This window comes from Sus scrofa, chromosome 4 (genome assembly GCF_054392235.1).
Source record: "Sus scrofa isolate SSC_HxYL_T2T_F1_AM1 chromosome 4, Sscrofa_HxYL_maternal_Yorkshire_Landrace_v2.0, whole genome shotgun sequence".
Taxonomy (NCBI): domain Eukaryota; kingdom Metazoa; phylum Chordata; class Mammalia; order Artiodactyla; family Suidae; genus Sus; species Sus scrofa.
Window position 1 is genome coordinate 18261208 of NC_139386.1, and position 27762 is coordinate 18288969.

A 27762-nucleotide genomic window follows, 5' to 3' on the forward strand; every position below is an offset into this window, starting at 1 on the left:
CGTTTCAGGTGCACAGCAAAGTAAATCAGCTATGCATAAACACATACGCATTCTTTTTTAGACTCTTTTCCCATATAGCTTATTATACAGTATTGAGTAGATTACCCTGTACTATATAGTAGGTTCTTGTTATATCTTTTTTTGTTTGTTTTTTAGGGCCACACCTGCAGCACATGAGTTCCCAGGCTAGGGGCTGAATCGGAGCTGCAGCTGCAGCTGCTGGCCTAAGCCACAGTCACAGCAACGTGGGATCTGAGCCACGTCTGTGACCTAACCACAGCTCACAGCAACACCAGATCCACTGAGCGAGGCCAGGGATTGAACCCATGTCCTCATGGCTACCAGTCAGTTTCATTACTGCTGAGCCACAACAGGAACTCCACCTATCTCTTTTATATATGGAAGTATTATATTATTTTAAAATGAGAATCTCAAGGTAATGCCTCATCTAAGAATACACTGAGCCTGATCTCCTCGCACATTCTCCTCTCCAGAATAATCATGTTTAGAATAAAGCCCGGAAAGCACTGTTAGATAGAAGGAGCAGCAGCTTTTCAATTTCAAGACACAAATCATCTTCACCGCACAGTCCTTACCAAGGCAGAACAGAGATTTTCCAAACAGGTTTAAACAAAGGAGATTTCATTTCTGCCTTGGTCTTCAGAAGACACCATTCCCTGAGTAATCTTGTTACTAGAGGTTTTATTGGGCCGTAATTACACTTCTGAAGCCAGACAGCACAAGTCAACTAGCCACATTATCATTGTCCTGCAGAAGAGGCAGCAGTGATTGACCATGTGGGGATCTGATCTCTTGATAGAGCTGACCAGCTTCCCAAGCTAGTCTGGCACAGGACACTCCCCAGCTCCAGCTCAGCTGGGTGGACCCACCCACATCAAGCCAGGACCTCGCAACTCTGACCTCCGAGCCAATGCCTGAGAGTTCACTCTCTCAGCATACATGAATTTACTTTCCACAATGTGCCAGGGACGAGTAAGAGAGTTGGGAGCAAGATACACATACTCTCTGCTATCTGAGAGATACAGGGATATATTAAAAAACAAACAAACAAAAAAACAGTCCTCATGAAGTAATGTGGCAGTATGACTTTGGGTATATTTTTAAGCTCTTTGTGCCCATATGTATTTACCTGTAAAGGAGGATGACAAAAATAGGCAGATCACAAGGTTGTTATGAAGAGTAAAACACCTAATATCAGGCACAAGATAGGTGCTCTATAAATACTCGATACAATTAATTATTAAGCAAATTTAAAGTTAATTTAGGGGGATAAACAACAGGGTCCTACTGTCTAGCACAGAGAACTGTATCCAATGTCCTATGATAAACCATGATGGAAAGAATATTTTAAAAAAGAACATGTGTATGTATAACTGAATCACTTTGCTGTACAGCAGAAATTAACACATCGTAAATCAACTGCACTTTGATTAAGAAATAAATTTCGGAATTCCCGTCGTGGCGCAGTGGTTAACGAATCCGACTAGGAGCCATGAGGTTGCGGGTTCGGTTCCTGCCCTTGCTCAGTGGGTTAACTATCCGGCGTTGCTGTGAGCTGTGGTGTAGGTTGCAGACGCGGCTCGGATCCTGCATTGCTGTGCCTCTGGCGTAGGCCGGTGGCTACAGCTCCGATTCGACCCCTAGCCTGGGAACCTCCATATGCCGCGGGAGTGGCCCAAGAAATAGCAACAACAACAACAACAACAAAAGACAAAAAGACAAAAGACAAAAAAAAAAAAAAAAGAAAGAAAGAAATTTCATAAATAAATAAATAAATAAATCTAGGTTTTCTTCCTTCCCTTTCTAAACTATATCTTTCTGCTCCAGTGTTTCATATAATGAAACCGACAAACCATAGATGCTCCCCACATTTGGAGAAGTTTGAGGCCATGGAGTTGAATGGGCTTGTCCAAATCTTCCACCTTCCATGAAGGAGAGGTGGAACCCAGATCAATTAACATCCATTCAGCCCCAAATTCCTTATACTTTTAACCCACACCCGATGCTACCTTCCCTGTGGAAGTTAGAACCATGATTGAATACACATTGTGGCTCAATGGGTTAAAGAACATGACATAGTGTCCACAACTGTGCAAGTTTAATCCCTGACTTCCCTCAGTGGTTTAAGGATCTGGTGTTGCCATGAGCTTTGGTCGCAGATGTGGCTCCGATCCTGCGTTGCTGTGGCTTTGGCGTAGGCCAGCAGCTGCAGCTCCAATTTGACCCCTAGCCTGGGAATTTCCATATTCCTCAGGTACGGCCATAATAAATAAATAAATAGAGGGTGAGATTAATTCCATCAGGAGGCATCTGGAGAGGATTCTTGCAGAAGGATATTGGAGCAGACACGGCCTTGCTATATTTTCCATGGATCCTCACTGCCTTACAATAAGGTACAAACCTGTCCCCAAAGCCAGAAATCCTTTATCCCCTCCAGCTCCCATATCTAAGCCACCAGCAAGTCCTATGAGTTAGAGCCATGAATTTATCCCCATACATCATTTTTCTCTATCTAGCTACTGCTACCACCCTAACCCAAGGTACCACCATCTCACCATCTCATGTTCGGTTTGATTTCCCTCTGATCTTCCTGTACCCCTCCCTGCCAAGCAAAAATCCATTCTCTGCACAGCAGCAAGAGCAAGCTTAAAATACAGGTCAGAAGATGGCCCTCCCCTGCTTTAAGGTCCTCCACTTATTACCATTTGTCTTTAGAATTAAATCTAAATCCCTCATCACGACTCTGAGTGTAGAGGATCTGGTGTCTGCTTATCTTTTTCACTTCATCTAGTCAACTCCTCCCCTCCATTCATTATGCTGCAGCCGTAAATGACTCCTTTATTTGATTCAACCGAAAATATTTTTCATCCCATCTCATGGCTTTGCACTTGCGATTTTCTCTGTGCAGGATGTCATGGTCTCTTCTTCCGGACTTGTTCCTGCTCATGGTTCAGACCTCAACTACCACCTCCTTAGATCTTCCCTAAACACTCCATCTAAAATAAGACCACATTCCTGTCCCCCTACCCCCACCCTCACCATTATTTTCTATTACTGCACACCATTTCATTCCTTTAATGCATTAATCTCACTCCATAATTTTTAACTATGTGTTTATTTATTTATTGACTGGATTCCCCCATGGAAATGTACATTCCAAAAGCATGGGGATTTCACCTCTATTGCTCCATACAATATCCCGGGCTTATAGCAGGCATTCGTTGACATATTTATTAAAAGGATGGAAGGAAGGGAGGAAAGAAAGCCAGAAATCCCCTTCAACTGCATTTTTTCAGAAGCATAAGACTTGAGAAGATAAATGTATAAGGAAAATAGGGAGGCAATTCACAGCAAAAACAAAACAAAGCAAAACAAAACAGCTTGTACACAAATCTCAAGTCAGATAAGTTCAAGATTTATTTAAGGAAGAATAAGTGTATTAATGTGCCCAGAAAGAATCTGTATAAGGAAATTAGGATCTTCAGCCAGTTTACAAACACTTGTCAAATGCCTGTGATATCACAGATACTGTGCTGGAAGTTCCAGTTACATCCTGCTGCATAACGGATTATCCTAGGAGTTCTCACTGTGGCTCAGCAGGTTAAGAACCTGACATAGTGTCTGTGAGGATATGGGTTTGATCCCTGGCCTCGGTCAGTGGGTTAAAGATCTGGCATTGCTGCAAGCTTTGGTTTTTGTCACTGATAGATGCGGCTTGGATCCAGCGTTGCTATGGCTGTGGTGTGGGCTTCAGCTGCAGCTCCAATTTGACCTCTAGCCCTGGGAATTTCCATATGCTACAGGTGAGGCCAATTTTTTAAAAAGTTCTTATGCTAAATCTGTGCTAAAAAAGCTCACAATCATTCAGAATTCTCACAAAACTGTAATTTGAGCAGAGCTCAGCAGAGATAGCTCATCTCTGGTCCACGTGGCACTGCCTTGGGAGAGTCAACTAGGCTAGAAGATCAATTTCCAAGATGGTTCATTCACATGGCTAATTAGCATTGACTGTCATCTGGGAGGCTTGGCTTCACCTGTGAGCTGGGGCCCTGGCTTCCTCTCCACGTAGGCATTTTTACAGATTGCCTGAGTTTCCCCACAGCACAGTGGCTGGATTCCAAGAACAAGGGTCTGAAGGAGAGAAGCAAAAGTGTGAGGCATCTTTATGACCTACCTTTGAAAGTAACATAGCCTTCCTGTAGCTCTACTCTTGTTTCAGACAGTCACACAAAGTTCCATACAGGTTCAAAGGGAGGAGATACAGAATCCACTTTCCACCTTTTTTTTTTTTTTTGGCTACACCTGCCTCATAAGGAAATTCCTGGGCCAGGGACTGAATCTAAGCCACAGCTTTGGTAATACCAGATCCTAAAATGCCAGGCCAAGGATCAAACCCATGCCTCCAAAGAAACCCAAGCTGCTGCAGTTGGATCCTCAACATGCTGCCCCACAGTGTGAACTCCCAGAATCTACCTCTTGATGAGAAGGTGGCAAGGTTCTAGAAGAGTCCTTGAAATGGGAAATATTGTTGCAGCCATCTTTGTGAAATACAATCTACTACTCAGGAATAGAGCACTTTGCTGGGGTGTTACAGTACCTGGCCTCAGGAAGCTCAGACTATAATGAAAAAGAAAAACCCTTATGGTTTTTTAAAGTGCAATTTCAACAACAGAGGAAAAAACCAAAGTGTCAAGCTGGAACCAAGTGATCTATTGCTGCACTCAGAATTTAACAGCTTAAAATAATAATCAGTTGCTTCCTCGAAGTTTCCATGGGTTGAGAATACAGGAATGACTTAGGTGGTTCTGGTTCAGAATTTTATGAGATTGAAGTCGTGACATCAGCCTGGACTGTAATCATTTAAACTCTTCACCAGGACTGGAGAATCTGCTTCCAAGATGGTGGTTGGCAGGAGGCCTCAGTTTTTTGCTATGTGCTCCACTCCATGGTGCTACTTGAGTGTTCTCAATGATAGCTAGTTTCCCGAGAGAGAGCAAGTAGGAAACTATAATTCCTATTATGACCTAGTCATGCCAGCCACACACCATCACTTCTCTTATATTCTATCTATTGAGCCTGTACTCAAGGTGAAGGAATTAAGCTCCACCTCTTCAAGGGAGCTCTATTAAAGAATTTGTAAATATATTTTAAAAGCACCACAGACCTTATCCCTTATGCAATGGAAAGAGATTTAGGAAGAAATAGTGACTGGGTCACACATATTTTAGATCAATCACCCTGCTGGTTATATGCTGGATAGATTTGAGAAAGGTAAGACTGAAGGTAGGCAGACAAATTAGGATAATCCTGAAATAACCCAGGGAGAGATCGAACAAGTCCAAGTCAGGGTATTGGGCAATGACAATAGAGAAGATGGATTTTAAAAAATGACAAAATGTGGTACATATACACAATGGAATACTACTCAGCCATAAAAAATAGTAAAATTATGCCATATGTGGCAACATGGGTGCAACTAGAGATTTTCATACTAAGTGAAGTAAGTCAGAAAGAGAAAGACAAATACCGTATGATATCACTTATATGTGGAATCTAAAATATGGCGCAAATGAACCATAGACACTCTACAAAACAGAAGCAGACTCATAAACAGAGAACAGACTTGTGGTTGCCAAGGGGAAGGGGGAAGGGAGTGGGATGGACGGGGAGTTTGGGGTTAGTAGATGCAAACATTTAGAATAGATAAGTGATGAGGTCCTACTGAATAGCACAGGGAACTATATCCAATTTCTTGGGATAAACCATGATGGAAAATAATATAAGAAAAAATACGTGTGTTTGTATGACTGGGTCACTTTGCTTTACAGCAGAAATTGGCACAACACTGTAAATCAACTATACTTTACTTTTATTTTTTTTTGCTTTTTAGGGCCAAGCCCACAGCATATGGAAGTTCCCCGGCTAGGGGCAAATCAGAGCTACAGCTGCCAGCCTACGCCACAGAAACAACAACACAGGATCCGAGCCACCTTTACAACCCTACACCACCGCTCACGGCAACACCAGATCCTTAACCCACTGAGTGAGGCCAGGGATCAAACCCACAACCTCATGGTTCTGAGTCAGATTCGTTTCCACTGCACCACGATGGGAACTCCCAACATTGGCTATTTTGAGTTTGAGATTTCCGGCTTAGTGAATAGTTGTTTTTTTCCCCACCACTGCAGCATTTATTCTTGCCTTGTTTTGATAACAGCTGCTTTTTTTTTTCAGGGTGATCTTACTCCCACCTACTCTGTTTAGACAGGGCTGTACCCAGTGACATGGTGGTGAAAGAGCTCTCCAAAATAAACAAATAAAGCCGTGATTTGTGGTGTGAACACCCCCCACCTTTTCCAAGTTAATGTTACCAACAATTTAACAACTAACTCAGAAAATTACTGAAAGTTTATAATCATCCAGCTCCAACATACCGGGGTTTTATCTCTGGCTTAGCAATGAATCACATGGCCCAGAGCTAAGCCAGTCAGTGCCTTGGATTTCTTCTCATCATGATGAATGGTTCAGAGATGGACATTTCAGCCAAGCAGAGCCAATGAGATGCAAAGAGATTCTTGTTATGAATCTTGGGAAAAGACTTTTACTTTCCCTCGATACTTGTAATTAAAAGATAATGCAGCAGCACTATTGCACCGTGTGAAGTTACTGACTGGAGCTAACCTTGTGCAAAACAGAACTGAGAGATGGAAAGGAAATAAATTTAGATGACATTATTTAAGCTATAAATCTAGCTGTAGCTGAAACTAACTCTACTCATAGACTTTCCAATTAAATGAGCCAATAAATTCTATTTTCCTTTTTCTTTTTTCTTTTTTTTCCTGAATGTGTGTAAGTAAATTTCATTCTGCCTTTCCTTACACTCAGAAATTCTCAACTGATATATTGTGTGAAATCCAGGTACTTGGATTTATAAATCTGAAGCTCAATAGATAAATTCAGAAATAAAAGAATTAGTGAACAATTAAACCATGAGAAGGAACAAACTCACCAAAGGAGATAACTGTCCTGCTAATCATAATTTTCTTAAAATTCCATAAAATAAGAGATATAGGAGCAATATTAGAGATTATCCAATTAAACTCCTTCATTTAACAATTACTAAAACTCTCTAAAAGGCTCAGTACTTTAATATTTTGCCCAAGATTAGTTCATGACAGAGCCAGGACTAAAACCCTGATTTCCTGACTCCTTAGTATGCCTTTCCCAAATCATGGCAGATTCAGAGATAGTAGGATCTAACTTAGCTCAACAAATATATATTGTGTTTACATTATGAATAGTGAAGTGAATAATAAAATATTTTGCATTTGTTCATTTACTTTTTGACCACACCCATGGCATGCAGAAGGTCCCAGGCCAGGGATCAAACCCACACCACAGCAGTGACCCAAGCCACTGTAGTGACAACACAGGATCCTTAACCTACTGTGCCACAGGAGAACTACACATTTTGCAGTTTAAGGGATAGCACTTTTTTTTTTCTTTTAGGGACACACTCGCAGCACATGGAGGTTCCCAGGCTAGGGGTCTAACCAGAGCTATAGCTGCCAGCCTATGGCACAGCCACAGCAATGCAGGATCCAAGCCGCGTCTTCGACCTATACCACAGCTCACAGCAAAGTTAGATCCTTAACTCACTGAGCAAGGCCAGGGATCGAACCTGCAACCTCATGATTCCTAGTCAGATTCGTTTCCCCTGCACCACGACGGGAGCACCGTGGATCGCACTTTACTATTTCAAAGCACCTTGTGCAATTTAATCTTCTTGCCAATATTGTAAAGTGGCTGGGACAAGTATTTTAGAGATAAGCACATCTAGGCTTGGAGCCCTTGAATGACTTTCCCAAGGTCAATAGCCAGTGGATAGGAAAGCCAGTACTAGAATCTTGGACACGTGATTCCTTCCTCCAATGCTCTTCCTTCTGCCTCTCTTACAACTTAGTGATGTTTTATTACACTTAAGGTGTAAATTAGATAGCACGACTTCCTAGGATATGAGATGGCTTCTCACAAACTTCCGAAAAATATGTTTGAGGATGTTCGTTCTCTGCGCTATTTCTACCATTCTTCAAGCTGCTAAGACTGGATTTGCTTAGCAGTCAAGGTGTCAGCACAGATGGTTTCATAGGAAGTGCATTAGTTTCCAGGGCCACTGTAACAAATCCCACAAATTTGCTGGCTTGCAAGGATGGAAATTTATTCCGTCACAATTCTAGAGGCCAGAAGTCTACAACCAGGGCCACACTCCCTACAAAGGCTCTAAGAGGGAATCTAGTCCATGCCTCTTCCAGTTTCCAGTGTTTGTTGGCTTTCTTGGCTTTTGGCCACATCCCACCCATCTCTTTCTCCATCATCATATAGGCTTCTCCTCATTGTATTTGTCCTCTGTATAAAGACAATTGGCATTGGATTTAGGGCCCATCCAGTAATCCAGAATGATCTCTTCATCTCACTATCCTTTACCTGAGTTACATTCACAAACACCCTTTTTCTTAATAAGGTAACATTTACAGGTTCTGAGGATTAAGACAATGGAGGGCTACCATTCAGCTGGAGAGATTGATGGATTGATTGATTGATTGATTTATAGGAGTTGTTTATTCAAAGGTCAGAAGCTTTACAAGTGGAATGAATCAAAGATTTGTCCCACCGGTAATGACAAAGCATTCTTTTCCCAAGGTGGCCTTCAAGTCATTTACAAATTTTGAAAGGATCTCAGCAGTCCATAGGACATTCTCTGAAAGGATGCCCTGCCTTTCTCAGCTAGCTGTGGGTCATGGGCCAGGGGTGAAGATGGGTCTAACTAGTAGTGACTGGCCTACATGCTTGGGCATGTGCCCTGTTTATATGATACCCTCTGCCAAAGTGAGCTTCATGCCAAGAGGTAAACTTGAAAAGCCACTATTGAAACAGGAGCTCCTGTTTATGTCTGACCAGCATAGCAAGTTCTCTGCATCACTCACTCAGAGAGTCAGCCACTAGACCATCTGTTCTTCTCCCGTTGGCCTTTAAATAAAGATTGGTAGGTGCTTGTTTCCAACTCCAGATCTATGTCTGTGATGCATCATAATCTATAGAACTCACATATAAGGCACAGTCTTTCAGAGACTAGTAACAGCACTACTGCATGCTTATTCTTCTTTTGTCCACACTCTCGGAAAGAAAAAAAGAAGGGGAATAACACTTACGGAACATGATGGGTATGTTCCATTCGCCCCCAGATCCACTGTCCATCATTCTCTGCTCTGCCTCCCTAGCCCTTCCTGTGACCTTAATGGACAATAGCTTCATGTTGGGTTTGGCCAGCTGAAAGGACTCTGAAGGAACTGGAAGGAGGAAAAGAGAGAGTGAGGGAGGGAACCTGCATTATTCATTTCTCAATCCCCCAGTGGTTGCCAAGGTCTGGCCACATCTCTCCATGGAGGTCTCAGCATGCAACTCTGTCTCCAAGTCTAGGAAACACTGCTTTTATCCAGACCCTCAGGCCTGCAGCTGTTAGCTCCAGAATATTAAAGTACCTTTTGTAGTTTTACTATACCTTGTCTATATATATTTTTAATAGTCATGCTACTATACTTTCAAAATTTGAATGAATCATCTGTTTCCTAAAGGGACTCAAACTGATGAAATGCAATCCTTTTAAAGTCTCTTGCTAGATGTCCCTTTATTCCAGTAATTATAACAGTCCTATAGGGGAGAGACTCTTTTTCTCAAATCAGAGCTGCAGCTGCAGGCCTACACCACAGCCACAGCAACACAGGATCTGAGTCACCATCTGCAATCTACGCCACAGCTTTGCAACAATGCCGAGTCCTTAACCCACTGAGCAAGGCCAGGGATCAAACCCATATCCTCACTGACATTATGTCATGTTCTTACTCCACTGAGCCACAACAGGAACTCCAGGGTAGGTACTCTTAACCCCATGCTATTGATGAGGTAACTGAAGCTTATTGAGGCAACATGACTTGTCCTAGGAGACAAACTAGCAAGTGAAGCATGAGGATTCAAACCCAGATTTGTCTAACTTCAAAACTCTTGGATTTTTAGCTATTTCTCCCCACTCTGAAGAAAACGTCTTTTTTATTATTGAATTATAATTGACTTATACTGATATTATATTAGTTTCAGGTATACAACATAGTGATTCGACATTTTTATAGATTACAAAATGATCGCCATGGTAAGTCTAGTTTTCATCTGTCACCATAGACAGTTATGACAATAGTATTCAGTATATTCTCTATGCTGTTCAATACATCCCGTGACATTTATTTTATAGCTGGAAGAAATAAAGGATGCCTGGAGAAATAAGAAGTGTTAAGGCTCAAAAATTCCAGAATGGCTTAAATGCTTTATTCAAAGTCGAGCTTTTTTTTTTTTTTTTTTTTTTTTAAACTTTGGCACATGTTAAGTTCCCAGGCCAGGGATCAAACCCAAGTCACAGCACTGACCTAAGCCACTGCAGTAAAAATGCCAGATCCTTAACCCACTGTACTACAAAAGAACTCAAAAGTCAAACTTTATAAAGCCATTTTGAGGTCCCATTTCTCCTTGTTATTGCATTAAAAAAGAAAAAAAAAGAAAAGAAAAACCCTACCCAGCAGCCACAAAAACTACAATGGAATTTATATCTTTACCATACTCTCCTAAGAAAGGCCAGGAGTAAATTACATTTAAAATGCAGAGCCAAACTTCTTAAAAGCTTCTTTTTCCCTTCATCATTCCCTCTATGTATTTTATATATGGCAGCTACTCACAAAATCTGTTTTCTCCTCATCCCCAAGTTCTCAAGATATCTCCCAACAGGCTTTCTGCCCCCCAGTTTCTTTATTCTTTCTGGATTTTTTTTTTTTTCATTTCTGCCAATAACTCTTGGCGTTTTCCAATGAAAATCCTTCTTGTCTCTTCTAGGCTTTTCCAGATTTCCCTTTGGTACCTTGTCCAATTAACACAACTAAAGAGCTAGACTGATTTACCAGAGTATCACAAGCATCTTCTGGGGAAAGTGGGAGTTATGTTAATATTTTCAAATATTTTTCCTTTACATAATAAAAATTTACTCAGTTTCCCAGGAGAAATCATTTTGGTATCATATACAAAATCTACACTAAGGATGAAATATACAACCTAAGTACCTGGAGCAAGGGAAGGGTGATGAGAGAGGGTAAAGGGAATATTTAATTCACATCTTATTCATTCCCCCAACTTCTCATGGGCTTCATGTAGTACAAATATTTGTGTTTCGATTCAATTGTGTGAAGCTCAGACATAATTTATTTGAGAAAATAGCATTATGGGCTGCATTTTTTACCCATCATAGATTGTGTCTGCACTTAACAATTATAATCATCAATTAATAATGATATTTATTTCCCTATCAATAGATTTTTACCATCTGTTCTTCTATTTCCCAATCTCTAAACCAGATAACCCTGAGTCATCCTAAGAGCACCCCAAAACAACCTCTACCTCCTGGAGAGTGACTAAGGACCACTCTATGCACAGCTTTTCTTAAATACCTTAATTTGTGGAAATTCAGGAAAAGATAAAATAAATCTGCTGTCAAGAGAAGCTATTTGTGCTAGGCTTTAAAAAAAAAAAGAAATAGCATTTGGGGTTGAAAGTAGTTCATCTGCAAGTATTCTCTTTGGCAAGGCAAAATGCAAAAAAAAAAAAAAAAGTGATTAGCTCTGGGACTTAAAAGACAGACTTTCCCAGGAACTTTGAACAATAATCCAATTTATCCCAAATCTACCTACAGTTCGTATGGATGACAGGGATCTTCATTTTTCTGGCCTCAAGAAAGGCATCAACCAAAACTGAGAAGGAGACAGCTTGTTCTTTCTCTAGGGCCCTGTAGGGTAGGGAGTAGAGAAGGTGAGAAAACTATCATTTGCTGAGCTCTGCTATGTGTGAGATACTATTGAATAACTTACTCTAGGCTAAGCAGGGGTGGGGTGGGGGGATACAGAGGCCAAGATATTAAGTGTTTATTATCTGGCCCCTCCACCTTCACCACCCTAATAAGTTGTAACATATATGGGAACAGGTGGCTTGTCAATCTGTTGCTGAATCCCCAGAAATTCACATAGTACTCGGCCCATAAAAAGGAACTCAACGAAAACATGGTAAATAAGTGAACAAATGAATGAGTTCTTTCTGACTTGAAAGCCCAGGGTCATTCTACTGCACCTTACTTGTGGCTAGAAAGCCAAAACTCAAACGGCAGCTGCTCTTAGATTTTGAGATGTCTGCTCTGCAGTGTATTCATTTCAGGATAGAGTTTCTTCCTTTAAAATCAAACCGCCTCATCCATATACCTTATCACTGAAAACTGCACAGTGCCATCAGATTGGAAATGAAAACCACAATTCCTATTTGCAAACAAACCCAATCATGGGTTTGTGAAGACCTAATTTCAACCCCTATAGTTAACTGGGGAGCAAATTGGAAACCATAAAGAAAGTTTAGCAGGAAAGAAGACATGATGAAAATTCCCATGAACTCCTAATGCTGCTTTAGGTTTGCTTTGGGTGTATTTACAGCCAAAACCCAGTCAATCAACCAATTGTTCACCCTACACTACACCAAAAGCGTGAGTGGTCTGACATTTCTTTTCTTTCTTTGTGTGTGTGTGTGTGTGTGTGTGTGTGTGTGTGTGTGTGTGTGTGTCATTGAATTGATGAATTGCTTTGGCATCAGGTAGCCGGTTTTTATCTTGGGAAATAATCATCTTCTACTGGGAAAGCTGCTCAGCTGTGTGGTAGTGCTTTATCACCCGCCACACATAAGTGGTGCTGTTTGCAATTTGATAAACGTGCACAGAGGCTCCGAGGTCCCCAAACACAAGTCTGATATGTAAACACAATCAAATTGTACCATTAACCAGGGGACTGAGCTGTGATTGTTCATCCTTCTCTGTCACTTTCAACTCCGCAGTAAAAAAAAAAAAAAAAAAAAAAAAATCCTCCTACCTCATCCTGCACAAGCAAAGGGAGGGACATTTTTCAGTCTTAGGTGGCACTAGAATGAGTGTCAGATATTTCCCACCTGTTACAAACTGAGTTTGTGATTGGAGAAAACCACATCAAAACAGTGTCATAAGAAACTGGAGCACATCCAAAGGCTTTTAGGCTCATTTCAAAATACTGGACAATACCTAAGGAATGCAGAAGAATAGTTCATTCTTTCACTTTTTATCTACTAAATATTTTAGAACCATAAAACTTTAAGTTAGGAGGAATCAGAAATACCAAGCACGCGCGCGCACACATACATACACACACAAACACACACACACACACACACACACACACACACACACACACATACACACGCACCCCTCTCTAGACAACCAAGGACTAAATTGATTTAATGTGAACCTTGCCAATAATTACGCACTTTCTCCGTTTTAAAGATTATGAAACGGAAGAAGAAAAGTGAAGCAACTTGCTATATGTCCTATATTTGGTAAGTGCCAACAATGGAACCCAATTCTGTTAAGTCTCAACTAATACACTGCACCACTTTGTTTCTATGATATTGCTGCCAACCTATGCTTGACTTCCTTTTTTGGCCATGAATTCCGCCCATTCAATCCTCCAACATCTCAGACATTTGAGTTCCTGCTCTGGGTTGTGAGTTAAAAGTTGCCTTTCTACAGCAGCTAACTACTGAACCTAGATTTGGCCTAGGGCCAGACTAAATATATGTAATCTCTCTTCCAAGGCTTTTGAATATTTGAATCTGGCAATTGTATCACCTGGAGCTCTCTTTCTTGTGGGTAAATATTCCCAGATCCTTCAGCTAGCCTTCATGCACATGGTTCACTCTCTTAATTGCTTTCTATTTTATATAAGTTTCTGTTCAATTATCATCTGGCCTCACCAAGAAGACCAGAAATTTCACCATCCTCAATCTATTAACATAGCAATAATTAAACTATGATTTATCCACTCTGCCCAACCTTATGATTTGAAACCTACACCTTATGGGCACCTATCCTTGCCTCAAAGTCCCCCCAACACACAGTGCCAAATCTCTAACGATGTTCTCCTAAAAATACTACAAAAACCTATATGAAATTAATTGAAGCACCCAATGGGACTCTATATTATGAATCTTAATCCACTTAAATGTCCTGTCTCTATCCTCAAAGCTTTATGGCCGAAGGATACCCTATCTAAAGGGAGTTCATAAATTCTAAAGTGCCTGCCACAAACCCAGTCACTCATCCAGGGAAGTGGTCCCAAGTGGCCTTCCTTGCCAGAGTTGTCATTAATGTTAACAAGGGTAGTTACCCATCACCCTTGTCATTGCTGATGAGACTGTCCAGGAAAGGATGAACTCAAGGGACTGTACGTGGTCTGGGTACCTCTGGAGTAGCTATTGTGAACCGCATGAAAAAGATAAGCTTTCTATCAAATGGTGCCAAGACAACCTCATCATATACTCTCCTTAGAAAATATGTCACTCCAAGTTTAAATGTGTGAGAAATAAGTTTGGTTTTTTGTTGTTTGTGTTGTTTGTTTGTTTTGTCTTTTTAGGGCCACACCTATGGCATATGGAAGTTCCCAAGCTAGAAAGTCAAATCAGAGCTGTAGCTGCCAACCCACACTATAGCCACAGCAAGTCCAGACCCAAGGCACATCTGTGACTATGCAGCTTGCAGCAATGCTGGATCCTCAACCTACTAAGCGAGGGCAGGGATTAAACCCGAATCCTCATACATGCTAGTCAGGTTCTTAACCCACTGAGCCACAAAAGGAAGCTCCTGTTTTCTTCGTTTGTTTTAATTTCTCAACTTTATTCCTATTGCAAGTTCCCATATTACGGGGGGGGGGGGGGGCTAACCTTAAGGAATTGAGGAGTCTCTCTCTTAACTCTAATTTGAAGGAACTTTAGGGAGTGCTACTGTATCACTGCAGTGAGAGCATCTGATTTGATTTATTATTTAACTTCACAGGCATAGATTGAGCTGTTTCCCCTCTTTGGTCTCCCTCCCTGTCTTCAGTCATTGATTCATTCACGTTAGGAATCCATCATCTCCATTCTTGATCACAGACTTTTTCCTGGCTAACATCCCAATCACTCATGGTCATTCTTTGTACCTATGCCAGACAGTACAAGGAAACTCAGTAGGGCTCTTTATAGCTCTTTCCTCCTTTGCATTTTCACAAATCTCTGGGATAATCTGTTCATGCACATCTTTTCAGATTCTCTTGGAAGGCCCAGACTTTTGAAATACAAATATCAAGAAAGACTCCTTGTTTCTTCTTCTGACGTGCCATCATTTTCTTGAGACAATGAGCTCAGAACCTCTTTTCTTACCTAAGAGCAGAAAGAAATCCTATGAATGAAATCATTTAAATGGACATTCCAAAAAGCATTAGTCTTCTGCAAGACTAAGATGAGGACAGACAAAAAGATGGAAATATCACTCAAACTCAATGGCTGCCCAAAGGAGAATATAGGAAGCCTTCTGGCTACTATTACTATCATTTTGTAGGTGAACAAACTAAGATTGAGAGGTTAAGTCACACGTTCAAAGTCACCTACCTAGTCAATAGTAGAACCAGGACTTGAGCCAAAAAAATATGACCCCAGAGTAATACTCTTAACTACTTTTGTGATAAGGAAAGGATACAGGAAGGAAAACCATAATGAACTCAGGTTATAAAGAAATAGAAAATCTATAGTGCCACAAAAGTGTGTAATGAGGGCCAGGGGAGAATGCGGGGCTCTGGTCTAATTTGAAGTTTAAGAATAGATCTCCCTCAAGGAAATATATCTGATCATTTGTGACAGAATATGATGGAGGATAATGTGAAAAAAAGAATGTATATAAATATAAGTATATATATATATGTATATATATATATATATATAAATAACTGGGTTACTTTGCTGTATATCAGAAATTGACAGAATGTTGTAAATCAACTATAATTTTAAAAATTTTAAAAAAAGAATAGATCTCCCTGAAGAAGTGACCGTTGGGCTAGGATTTGAAAGTCCTCATAGGGGATAACTAGTCATTGGGAAGAAAGAATAGCACATGAAAAGGCCCTGAGGCAGTACAATCACAGCCTTGTATCAACCTGAAAGAAGGCTGGGATGTTTCTAGGGAGATAGATGAGTGATGAGGCTAGAAAAGAAAGCAGAAGTCACTTCTGGCTGGACTTTATAAACTGTCTTAATGAATTTTACTAGCAATGGCCATCTCACCAGAAGAGCCTCAAGTCCTGAGCTTGTATTATCTATTCAGGCCTTTTTCCTGAATGATTCAACATGACTATGGTATAGAATCTGATTGGTTCAACTTGGCAGAGGTATTTCTGGCTTATCCAATCAGCAAGAGGGGCAGGATCACATGTTCATCAGAGGCAATTGTTGTGAGGAAGAATGGTTGTTCTTCTACAAACAAATACATGTATGAGGCCACAGGCTGTGGCATTGATCAGCATCTCTGAAATTACAGGATTCCCAGACATACTCAGGTTTACCTTGTACAGTCGGTTGTATTGTAAAGATACAACAGGACAGTAAGAAAAATCTGTTGATCATTCAGAAAACAGCATTAGCTCTAGTCATCCACTGTAAACAGCAAAAGCGCTAGCCACTCCATCATGTGATCGGCCTCTCAGCAGCAGGCACCCAGTTTGAATGCTCTGTGAATATGGTTTCTTGGTGAGTCTCCGGATATGCTTCTTCTCCTGTTACTATGACTTAACTCTCTCTTTCTTCTGATCCAATTCCAGGAGAGCAAGAATCTGATTGAGCTAAACAGTGACCTTCCAGTACTGGGCTTCCCACCAGTCCTTTCTGGGGGAAGCTAAAGAGAACTCCATCGCCCCAGGGCCATTTCCTCTCCAGTCAGCAGGGGGCAGGAGGCGGCACAGTGGTGCTGCAAGTGAAGCAGGAAACCTTTGTGCAGGGTGCTGATTGCAACATGGAGGCTGGAACCAGCCACAGATAGGTTTGCTTTGATTTGCACAGTTTTGACTCATGCAGTTTTGTTTTTAATTTAATGTTCAACCGACACTTTTAAATAGAATGTTTTCATATTAAAAACCCAGATTTCTAGCCACCCTTAAAAAATTGGAGTGTCAGAAAACACTAACGGTCAACCAATACTGAGTACTGAGTGACCTGTTTAAAGTCCCAGAAGCTGTCAGTTCAACATAGTCCTGAAATCTCCCTGCTGTCAAACTAGCTTCACTCGTTTATTCACAGGCCTGACCCTTGTAGGCATCCGAGTCGGCAAACACTGAAGTAAGTAGTTGTGTAAGCTTTTCTCAGAAGGGAGTTCATGGTGAGGCACATAAAGGGTCACTGACTACAGGACTGTTGTAATTTCAAGTTCAGAAACCATGCCTAGTATCATTTCATTGCTGCTGGCAACCCCTGAAACAGTTTTTGAGTTAGCCTCTGAACGTAGTTAGCTGGGCTTCCTGCCAATAGCTGCCTATAAGGCAAGTGAACTTTTATTCTGCTATGCTAGCCTAACCGCACTTGACCTGAGTGTTCTAAAAAGGATAAGAATATGGAATTCCCTCGGGCCTCACTTGTTAAGGATCTGGCACTGTCATTGCTGTGGCTTTGGGTACAGCTGTGGCATGGGTTCAATCCCTGGCCCAGGAACTTCTGCATGCCACAAGTGTAGCCAAATTTAAAAAAAAAAAAAAAAAAGGATAGAGGAGCAGCTCCTAGACATTGGAGCAATTTCATTCCACATCTTAGGTCATCCTGCTCTACCCGAATAATGCCTGTTACAAAATGCAGTAACAATAGGGTCTCCTTGCCAAGCTATGTGCTTCTTCTGGTTATCAGATGGCCCAAAGGGATGGATAATTCATTCTGGTAAAATTGGGCACTTACATGTTAACTTAGCACGTTCAGGCTTGGTCTGGAGAAGAGATGCTGCAACTTGCAGTGAAAACACATCTTACAGGCCAAATTGGTAGCCACCTACCTGCCAACCACATGACCTTGAGCAAGTCACTTAATCTTTTTCCACCTCGGTTTCTTGATCCACAAAACATAGCTAATAATACGTACCTCAGTGAATATTCTGAGGAGAGAGGCAGTGATAGGTGTACACTTTCTTCTTCACCCATGTAGGATACCAAATAATGTCAAACCTAGCTATTTGAATATTTGAATGAAATTAAACCTCTCCAGCTCCAGCTCCAGCTCCAGCCCCCTCTTTGTTATCTTCAGAAGTTTCTTCTGGCCTCTTTCAGGCTACCACTCTCCTGCAGGCCTTCCCCAGGTCAAATATTTAGCCGCGATTTTGCAGAGAGGAGAGCCATTTAGTCCCACGGTGGCTGCACACTTTCAATGCAGCTGCAGCTGCCTCTATTTCAGAGTAAAAGCCATCAAGCACCCTTGGCTCATTCACTACCCAAGCATCCTGCTGTGCTACCGCATGCCCCCCTGGCCACCAAAGCCATGAGCCCAAGAAGAGCCCGGGCTCAATGCAGCTGCTGTGGTCAGCTGCCACTTGCGCGGTAAGAGCCACTGTGAATGTAGGAGGGGTCTTTCCCCTGGGGCATAGGCTGTTATAGAAGCTTCATCTGCCCATCCCGCCTCTTGGGTCAGTGTCCATATGGTGACATTTGGATTACCTGGCTGCTTTCACCACTTTCCCAAAGCGTACGTGCAATCCAGCCTGCATGGCCAAGCTGGACAGTGTTTCAGACCCCATAGCACACTGTGCCAGAGCCGTTCTCGCTCAGGACTTCTTTAATGCCCTGGGTCCTTAGGGGTAGAGAAAGACCCTCCCTCTCACATTCTCCAGCCCAGCTCCTACAACTGGATGGCTTTGTTTCATCCATGGGAAAAGCCAAGTGGATGAATGTCCTGGGCCAGCACAGAGTGGGTGCCCCTCTTTCCCTTTTGCTACTATTCTAAAATTTATTCATGAACATATACTATCTTCCTGATTAAAAATTACTATCTTTTGGAGTTTCCTGTTTGCCTAATTATTAAGGATCTGGTGTTGTCACTGCTGTGGCGCAGGTTTGATCCCTGGCCCATGAAATTCTGAACACCACAGGTTCCCCCCCAAAAACATTACTAATTAATGTCTAATTGAGGCTTTCTTCATTTTGTTCTTAGAAACAAGCAACAGAGCATTTAAGAGGAAATATATAGCTGTCCCAAGCATGTTGCGTCTGAAACAACTACCTCAGGATTTGGATAAGTAGGAGGAAATCTAGATTCTGTTTCCAGCGAACACAGTGCTTTACTAAGCCAGATAATAGAGGTTGTAAGCTATCTGGACCTAGATTAGTTTAATCCCATTTTGGACACAATGCCCAGTATGTTTTTTGGCCTTCAACCTGGGCAAAAGGCAATTTCTGTGACCCATTTTTGAGTCACTACAGCTCATTGGCTGATAGCGAACAACATCTCTTCTGTTCTTAAAAAGTGGATTAATGTGGAATTTGCTGTCTCTGCTATGATCCCTTAAAAGGGCTACGATTACAGAGACAAGCAAGGCCACCCGAGGCGGAGGCTCATTCTTGCTGTATGCGCGCTTGACAGTTTTCTCTGCGTGGTTCCCCAGTCCCATGCCTCTAAGGCCACTAGTGTGTCATCCCGTGGGGCCCAGCCAAAGAACCTCAGAACGTGCCTTTCATCAGCACATTCAAGGCCAATGCCACATGAAATTTATTTCAGCTGTCACCCAGCTCAGTTCTCACTTCTACAGGGAGAAGAATCAGCTAATGGAAGCCTTTGGTTTCAGCGTCAGTATGAGATTGTGCTGAAAGAGGAGACTTTTTAATGTAAAAATAGAAAGAACCTATTAAATCCATCAGTCAATCAGCACATTTTCTTTTCTTTAAGAGTTTGCTGAGTACCTGGCATCAGGGTAACATGTGAGTGAATCAGAAAGACTTGGGTCTGAATCCTGACTCTGCCAAATGTTTAGGGTTGAACCGCACAAGATTTCCAGCATTCAGCCATTCTGCAATGTCACTCACAGCCGTCAGCAGGCGCATTCTTGCTTAGAATAGCAAAACCAGATGACTTGTTTATGTGAAATGAGTTTTTGGGGGGAGCCACACCCATAGCATGCAAAAGGTCCTGGACCAGGGATAGAACCTATGTCACAGCTGTAACCAGAGCCACATCAGTGACAACTCGGGATCCTTATCTCACTGAGCCATGCGAGAACTCTGAAATGGGTTCTATGCTATGGTAATAGGAAGAAAACTCATCTCTCTGGAAGATTAGATAATAATTTTTTTTAATGAATAAACTTCTTGCCTGCCCAGTATCTTTGAATATTTATTTAATGATATTGTTGGAGACCAAGGCTTTTTGTATCTTCTTGCCCCACCATCCTTGTCACATGACTCTCATCCTTCTCTGATGGCAGGAGTTTTTCTGCACCACCAGCTGTCATTTCCGCTCCCCAGTCAGCAATAAGGTAGAAGGACCAAAGGTCTTCAACTTAATGGAAGCCCTTCCCTCCAGACCGAACTTATACATCATTGGTCAGAACTATGTCAATCACCATCCCTAGCTAGATAGAAACTAGGAAAATGGAATATTTAGCTTTCTCGTCTCTATGTTAGAGAAAAGCAAAGGAGAATCAGTGTTGAGTGAACCAATTTTTGACTAAAGCAGGGATGGGAGGAAGAAGACATCCATTATTACTAATGCTGATTTATGTTATTTTTATTTCCACACTAAGATGAGGAACTACGGATGTTCAGGGAAGTTGCAACAATTGACCAAAAATGTAGAAGTAGAATTCAAGTCCCAGTCATTCCAACTCCAACATTTTTGCTCTTAAGAGCTTTCCTTGCTTTTGATAAGAATCTAGAGTTGCCCTTTAAGCACCTCAGGTGAGAGTAATGTTCTCTATTATAATCAATGTAAAAGTGTAACAGTGATGTCTGCAGTTGGAAGAACCTCCTTAACTGGCTTTAGAACAAGTGGGATTGACAGTTTGGTTGATTGTTCAAGGTAGAGGCTTGCAAACCCTACTAGGCATTGCAGCTACTCAACTCTCAACGCAGTGGCAAAAATACATCTATTTTACCGCCAGTGATGCACCCTCCAATTTGATTTAATTTTGTCCACCCCTTATATTGGTTTAAGTGGATGATTCAGTCATTTTTTTTTTTAAAGCTGTAAGTAGAAGGATGTTTAAACTATTTCCTGGAGGTCCCGTTGTGGCTCAGCAGGTTAAGAAACAGACTAGTATCCATGAGGATGCAGGTTCAATTCTTGACCTCACTTGGTGGATTATGGATCTGGCATTGCCACAAGCTGCTTGTAGGTCGCAGCTGCACCTTGAATCTGGCATTGCTCTGGTGGTGGCATAGGCTGGCAGCTATAGCTCCTATTTGACCCCCAGCCTCGGAACTTCCATATGCCCCAGGTGTGGCTTTAAAAAGAAAAACAAACTAGGAGTTCCCGTTGTGGCTCAGTGGTTAACGAATCTGACTAGGAACCGTGAGGTTGCAGGTTCGATCCCTGGCCTTGCTCAGTGGATTAGGGATCTGGCGTTGCCGTGAGCTGTGGTGTAGGTTGCAGACACGGCTCGGATCCCTGCGTTGCTGTGGCTGTGGCATAGGCTGGTGGCTACAGCTCCAATTGGACCCCTAGCCTGGGAACCTCCATATGCCATGGGAGCGGCCCACCCAAGAAATGGCAAAAAGACAAAAAAAAAAAAAGAAAAGAAAAACAAACAAGCAAAAAACCCCATTTCCTCAAAAAGTAAAAAGCAAAAGATAGGATTTTTGGAGCTTCTGTGAAAAGGTATCAACAAAGCATAAAACTATGGTTGCTAAGAGATTAGTTGTAGGTAGGGTTAGCAGGATTTGAGTAGGATTCTTGATACTGTCAACTGTGAGTAAACTGGGACACAAGGAGTGTGTGGAACAGAATGTTAGATAAAAAGTAAACCCCAAGTGCAAGACTCTGTGTGTCATTCAGAGGACAAGGTCTTCTGCTTACGCCAATGCCTGGTTATTTATATGGAAGGTTTATCTTTTTTTTTTTTTTTTTCTTTTTTTCTTTTTAGGGCTGCACCCGTGGCACACAGAGGTTCCCAGACTAGGGGTCCAATCAGAGCTGCAGCAGCTGGCCTACACCACAGCCACAGCAACGTCAGATCTGAACTGAGCCTTCAACCTACACCACTGAGCAAGGCCAGGGTTCAAATCTGTGTCCTCATGGATGCTAGCCAGATTCATTTCCGCTGAGCCACGACGGAAACTTCTGGAAGGTTTATCTTTACAGTGTGTTGCCTAATGGGGAGGACTGGACTCCAAAGAATACAGAGAGGCCTCATTTCAAGATAACACCTACCTTCAGAAGTCTCCACATCATCATACAAGGTGAGCCATGAACAACCACCTAGCACTCATGCCCTTGGTGCAGAATAAGGTGTGCAGCTGCAGTGCAGGGTATTCAAGCAACAGGATCAGGGAACTGGCTTTGAAAATTGGTCCACAATAAATAACTCACATATTCATTCTAAAAACATTTATTGGTCACCTACTTAGCTGAACACTGTGACTCTACTTGGAATAACTTGATCACAGGCAAAGGGAGACAGTGGACTGCTTTAGCATGAGGACACAGTTAAAGCAGGCACCACCACATGTATTGAGAATTACCTTGAAAACAAACCTATATTATAACTGTTGGCAGGAACAAGGGGGAAATGAGCCTACAATGACTAAGAGCATGAAAAACTAATACTTACTAGGACTTTAAAAGGTTCTAAAGTCTTAACAGACAAGAACTTTCAGTTAAATAATCAAACAATTAAGAGATTTCTGGGAATCACACAGGGTTTATCCCAAAGTAAGCAAAAAGCTATTAGTCACCTGCTGGGTTAGCCAACTGTTTATTCAACATGGTCTTTATAGTAACCTAATGTGTACAGATTGAACTTCTGGAGATATTAATGGTCTTGGGGCATGAACTGATGACCAACTTCACTTAGCACTTTTCTGCTGTTGGAACAGACACCAAATTCATGACTTCCTGTGCCCCAGCATTCATCACACCTAGCAGCAAATTTATTTTATTATTTTTTTTTTATTTTTAGGGCCGCACCTATAGTATATGGAAGTTCCCAGACTAGGGTTGAATTGGAGCGAGAGCTGCTGGCCTACACCACAGCCACAGCAACACAGGACCCAAGCCACGTCTGCAACCTACACCGCAGTTCACGGCAACACCAGATCCCTGACCCACTGAGCAAGGCCAGGGATCAAACCTGCATCCTCATGGATACTGGTTAGATTTGTTTCTGCTACGCCAAAATGGGAACTCCTAATTTTTGTATTATATTCAAATAGTCTCCTGTACTATTTTCTAAGTGTTGAGGATACTCCTTGTTTATCTGTGTATAGTCAGCAGTTAATATAAAGCCTGGCATATAGTAGTTTGTTGTTGTTGTTGTTGTTGTTGTTGTTGTTGTTGTTTTGACTGCGCCCATGGCTTGCAGAACTTCCTGGGCCAGGGATCAAACCAGTATCAGAGCAGTGACCTGAGCCACAGCATTGGCACTGCTGGACCCTTAACCTGCTGCACTGCCAAGGAACTCCTTCAATTCATTTTTTTTTTCTTTTTAAGCCCACACTTATGGCATATGGAAGTTCTTCGGCTAGGGGTCAAATGAAAGCTGAAGCTGAGGCCTACCCCACAGTCACAGCAACACCAGATCTGAGCCACATCTGCGATCTATGCCACAGCTTGTGGCAATCCTGGATCCTTAACCCACTGAGTGAGGCCAGAGATTGAACTCGCATCCTCACAGACACTACCTGAGTTCTTAACCTACTAAGCCACAATGGGAACTCCCATTTTTATACATGACTATCTAAGCTCATTTTTCTCTCAAAGGTAAATTTTACAATTGGTTAGGAAAATCACTTATGTCAGAAGTATAAAAATAATTATTCTTAATTACTTCAATAAAAAGACCAAATGAGCACATGGATAATTTTATTTGAAATCATCTGCTATATTCTTCTTAGAGCAAAAACAGCAACAAAACCCCTCCATGTATTCACATGAAGTTGTGAAACAGTGCCTTATTGTCAGTCCATGCTGCTATAACAGAATACGATACTGAGTGGCTTAAACATCAAATGTTATCACAGTTCTGGAGGCTGGAAAGACCAAAATCAAAGTGGCAGCAGGCAGATCCAGTGTCTGGCTGAAGGCACTTTTCCTGGTTTGCAGACAGACATCTTTTCCTCGTATCCTCATATAGCAAAAAACCAAGAGGGTGGTTGCAAGCTGTCTTATATCTTTTCTTATAAGGGCACTAATCCCATTGATGAGGGCTCCATCCTCATAACCTTATCATTTCCCCAAATTCCCACCTCCTAATACCATCACACTGGGGGTAAAGACCTCAACATGAATTTTGTGGACACAAATATTCGGTTCCTTGCAAAAAGTTTTAGGGTGAAGTTTTGAGTGGTGTCTTTGTTCCTAAGAACCCTAGGCATAATTTACAACTCACAACAATGTATGGGAACAAGTCCACAATCTTGTTCCATCATTTTACTGCTTACCTGTTAGATTTGCATGCAGGTTCACACCAAGACATCCAGGCACTCTCACAGTAACTAATAATTTAGTGTTATTTCAAACAAATGTTCAATAGTTACTTATTTGGGAAGAGAGAAACAGATTTTTCTCTAAGTAAAATTTATACTGAAATAGATTCACTTACTGATTCAAATGCACTTACCAAAGCACTGAAATAATCTGGCAAAACCTTTTTTTTTTTTCTCTGCAGCTCTTTTCTCTCTTTCGTTTTCTTGTGATACTTAAACAAGTCACCTTCTTGGGAGGCATATTAATGTGTGCAAAATTTAGATAATTAAAACAAGTTCTGGGACACAGCCCTATGTCATGCATTATTCATTTTTAGAATGTCAACAGAATTTCAGCTATGCCTGAACATGTGAGTCACAACACTCAGCAGAGATAGGTGGGTGATAACAAGGAGGGCCTTTCTCTTTTTCACTTGAGCAAGCACTCTATGTTGGCAGGAGCAGAACCAATTAAGCCTCACAAGTTACGTGTGGTAGAAACTTGAGACATCATCATTCTGACTTATTCTAAGGATGCTTTACCCTCCCTGACCTCCAACCTCTGCTTGAACTCTAAGATGCTACATTTGGGACATGTGTCTTTAAATTCATGAAGACCTTAGATCTAAGACAAATCCATGTAGTAAAACAACAGGACATTGAAGAAATTTGTTGTCCAACAACAGTCTCAGCAGAAGCTGAAGGAAAGAAGACGTTATCATAAAGGTATTTGTAGAGGTGGCTTTTGTCTAACGAAATGAACCCTATAGGATTCCTAGGAGATGCACAAACGTTTTTTAAAAAATGAGCTGGCAGAAATAGTGCCAGCTTGGATTAAATGAAACAGATATGGACAAAACAAAAAGAGGTCTTTAGAATCCCTTAAGAAAGCTGCAAACCTGAAGACATGGCTACCTTTCATGAAAGAAAGATAACTCTGAGGGTGAAAACAATACCTCAGAAAGTGGAGCCAAGAGTCATGAGAAATTGTTTCCAAGTCTTTTTTTGTTTGTTTTCCCTTTTTTGGCCACACCTACAGCATATAGAAGTTACTGGGCTGGGGGTGGAATCCAAGATGGAGCAACAACTATTGGATCCTCAACCCACTGCACCAGAGCAGGAACTCCAGGAACTGTTTCCAAGTCTTTAATCCTACTTAAGTAACTACCAACTTGTGCCCTGCTCAATTTCAGAATTGCTGTGAACTTACAACTCTTATATGCCTCCCATTTCTCCTCTTTTTTTCCAAAAAGAAGCATTTATAGCTGTTCTCCTACGAGAGTCCCACCATTCAATGTTGTGTAGGCATAGAGAAGATAATTTGGCTTTTTACTCCACAGATCTTGTCTTTTTACTTCATAGATTTTGAAAGGAACTGTCCTCAAGGGATGTTCTTGAGGAACATCTTCGAACTCCCACTCACACCCGGACCATCTAAATGGTAACAAAATCCTGGACTTTGAACTCATACATTATTGGTGGTCTGAAAAATGTTGCAATCACTGAGAAAAACATTTTGGCCAGTTTCTCAAAAAATAAAACATAGGATCCCTGTAGGATAGAGCAATTTCACTCCTAGATATACACCAAGAGAACTGAAGGCATATGTTCAAACAAAACTTTGCACATGGATTTTCATAGCAGCACTTTTCATAATAGCTAAAAAATAATCAACCTGAATGTTCCTCAGCTGATGAATAAACGAAATCTGGTATATCCAATCAACGGAATATCATTCATCCATAAAAGGAATGAAGTACTAATATATGATGAAAATCTTTTGCTAAGTGAAAGAGACCAGAAATAAGAGGTTACAATACTATATGATTCCATGTATTTGAAATGTCCAGAGTAGGCAAATTCATAGAGATTGAAAGCTGATTAGTGGTTGACAGGAGCTGGGGGCTGGAGGGAGTGGAGAGCTACTGAACTACTTCTTAATGGATACTTAGCTTCTGAATGGTCAGTGGAAAATGTTCTGGAATTAGTGTTGATGGTTGTACAACACTGAGAATGTACTAATGGCCACTGAATGGTAAAAGAAAATTTTATGTTACGTGAATTTTACCTTAGTTATTTTTTAAAGTTGACAAATAGCACAAATGTAATAAAATAACATACTCTAGAAGTTCCTGTCATGGCTCAGCGGTTATCAAACCGACTGGCTAACAAACCGACTGGCATTCATGAGGATGAGGGTGCCATCCCTCGCCTTGCTCAGTGGGTTAAGGATCCGGTGTTGCCGTGAGCTGTAGCGTCGGTCACAGATGCGGTTCAGATCTCACATTGCTGTGGCTGTGACATAAGCCAACTGCTATAGCTCCAATTCCACCCCTAACCTGGAAACCTCCATCTGGCACGATTGTGACCCTAAACACACACACACACACACACACACACACACACACACACACACACACACACACACAAATACTCTACCTCCATGATACTCTTTTCCTATATTTTTTGTCTATGTACTCTTTGCATCATTATCTTTTCATATGACAATAATTTTGCACTATTCTTTTCCATGAAGATAAGAGGACATAATTCAAACATAGGTTTAAATACCATTACATTGTTTCAGCTGCATAATTGTTTAATCAATTACCTTTATACTATGCACAATAACGTATAGATGAATATGTGTGGGAATTTTTTTCACAGGAATATTTAGCTGCTTGGCTGTGATTTGATGAATTTAAATGACACTTTTTTTCTAGAAATGCCAGCCTTCATCAGGACAAGGTGTATCAAATTGCTAAGACGAATCCAGTATCTTCCAGGCACAGCAAGGCAACTTGGGATACATAAAAATGCACTATAAACATAGAAATTCTGATAACTTCTTTTTTGCATTATTTTTCACTTAACAAATATTTTAGTGAGGGAGAAAGTCAATGGAGAAGAAAGGAATTTTGTAGACCAGCATTCCATAATGGCAAGAGGCAAAATAGTTAACCTGCTCAGCAGCTCTGAAGATAGGGCACTTAAAGATCAAAGACACAGAACACCCTCAAGATGTTCCCTGTCTGACAGGAAAATAAACAAATAAATGAATAATGTTGTTGATGCTCTACCCAAGGCCCTTTAAGAAGTACTACTGGACTAGAGAGGGGAAAAGTTTAGTTAA

The 27762-nt window shown here is 41.3% G+C and overlaps 1 long non-coding RNA gene across 2 annotated transcripts in view; it reads right to left on the reverse strand.

Moving 5' to 3' along the window:
- The window catches only part of LOC102159324 (uncharacterized), a 538926-nt gene that overhangs the window by 464252 nt on the left and 46912 nt on the right, over positions 1–27762 (reverse strand). The window contains exons 1-2 of one of the 2 annotated variants that reach the window (XR_014843421.1): positions 18106–18498; positions 9231–9368 (exon numbers count right to left, since the gene is read on the reverse strand). This is a non-coding gene — a long non-coding RNA (uncharacterized LOC102159324). Of the gene's footprint in view, positions 1–9230; positions 9369–18105; positions 18499–27762 lie in introns of those variants that run through there. The other variant, XR_014843429.1, reaches the window with a different exon arrangement.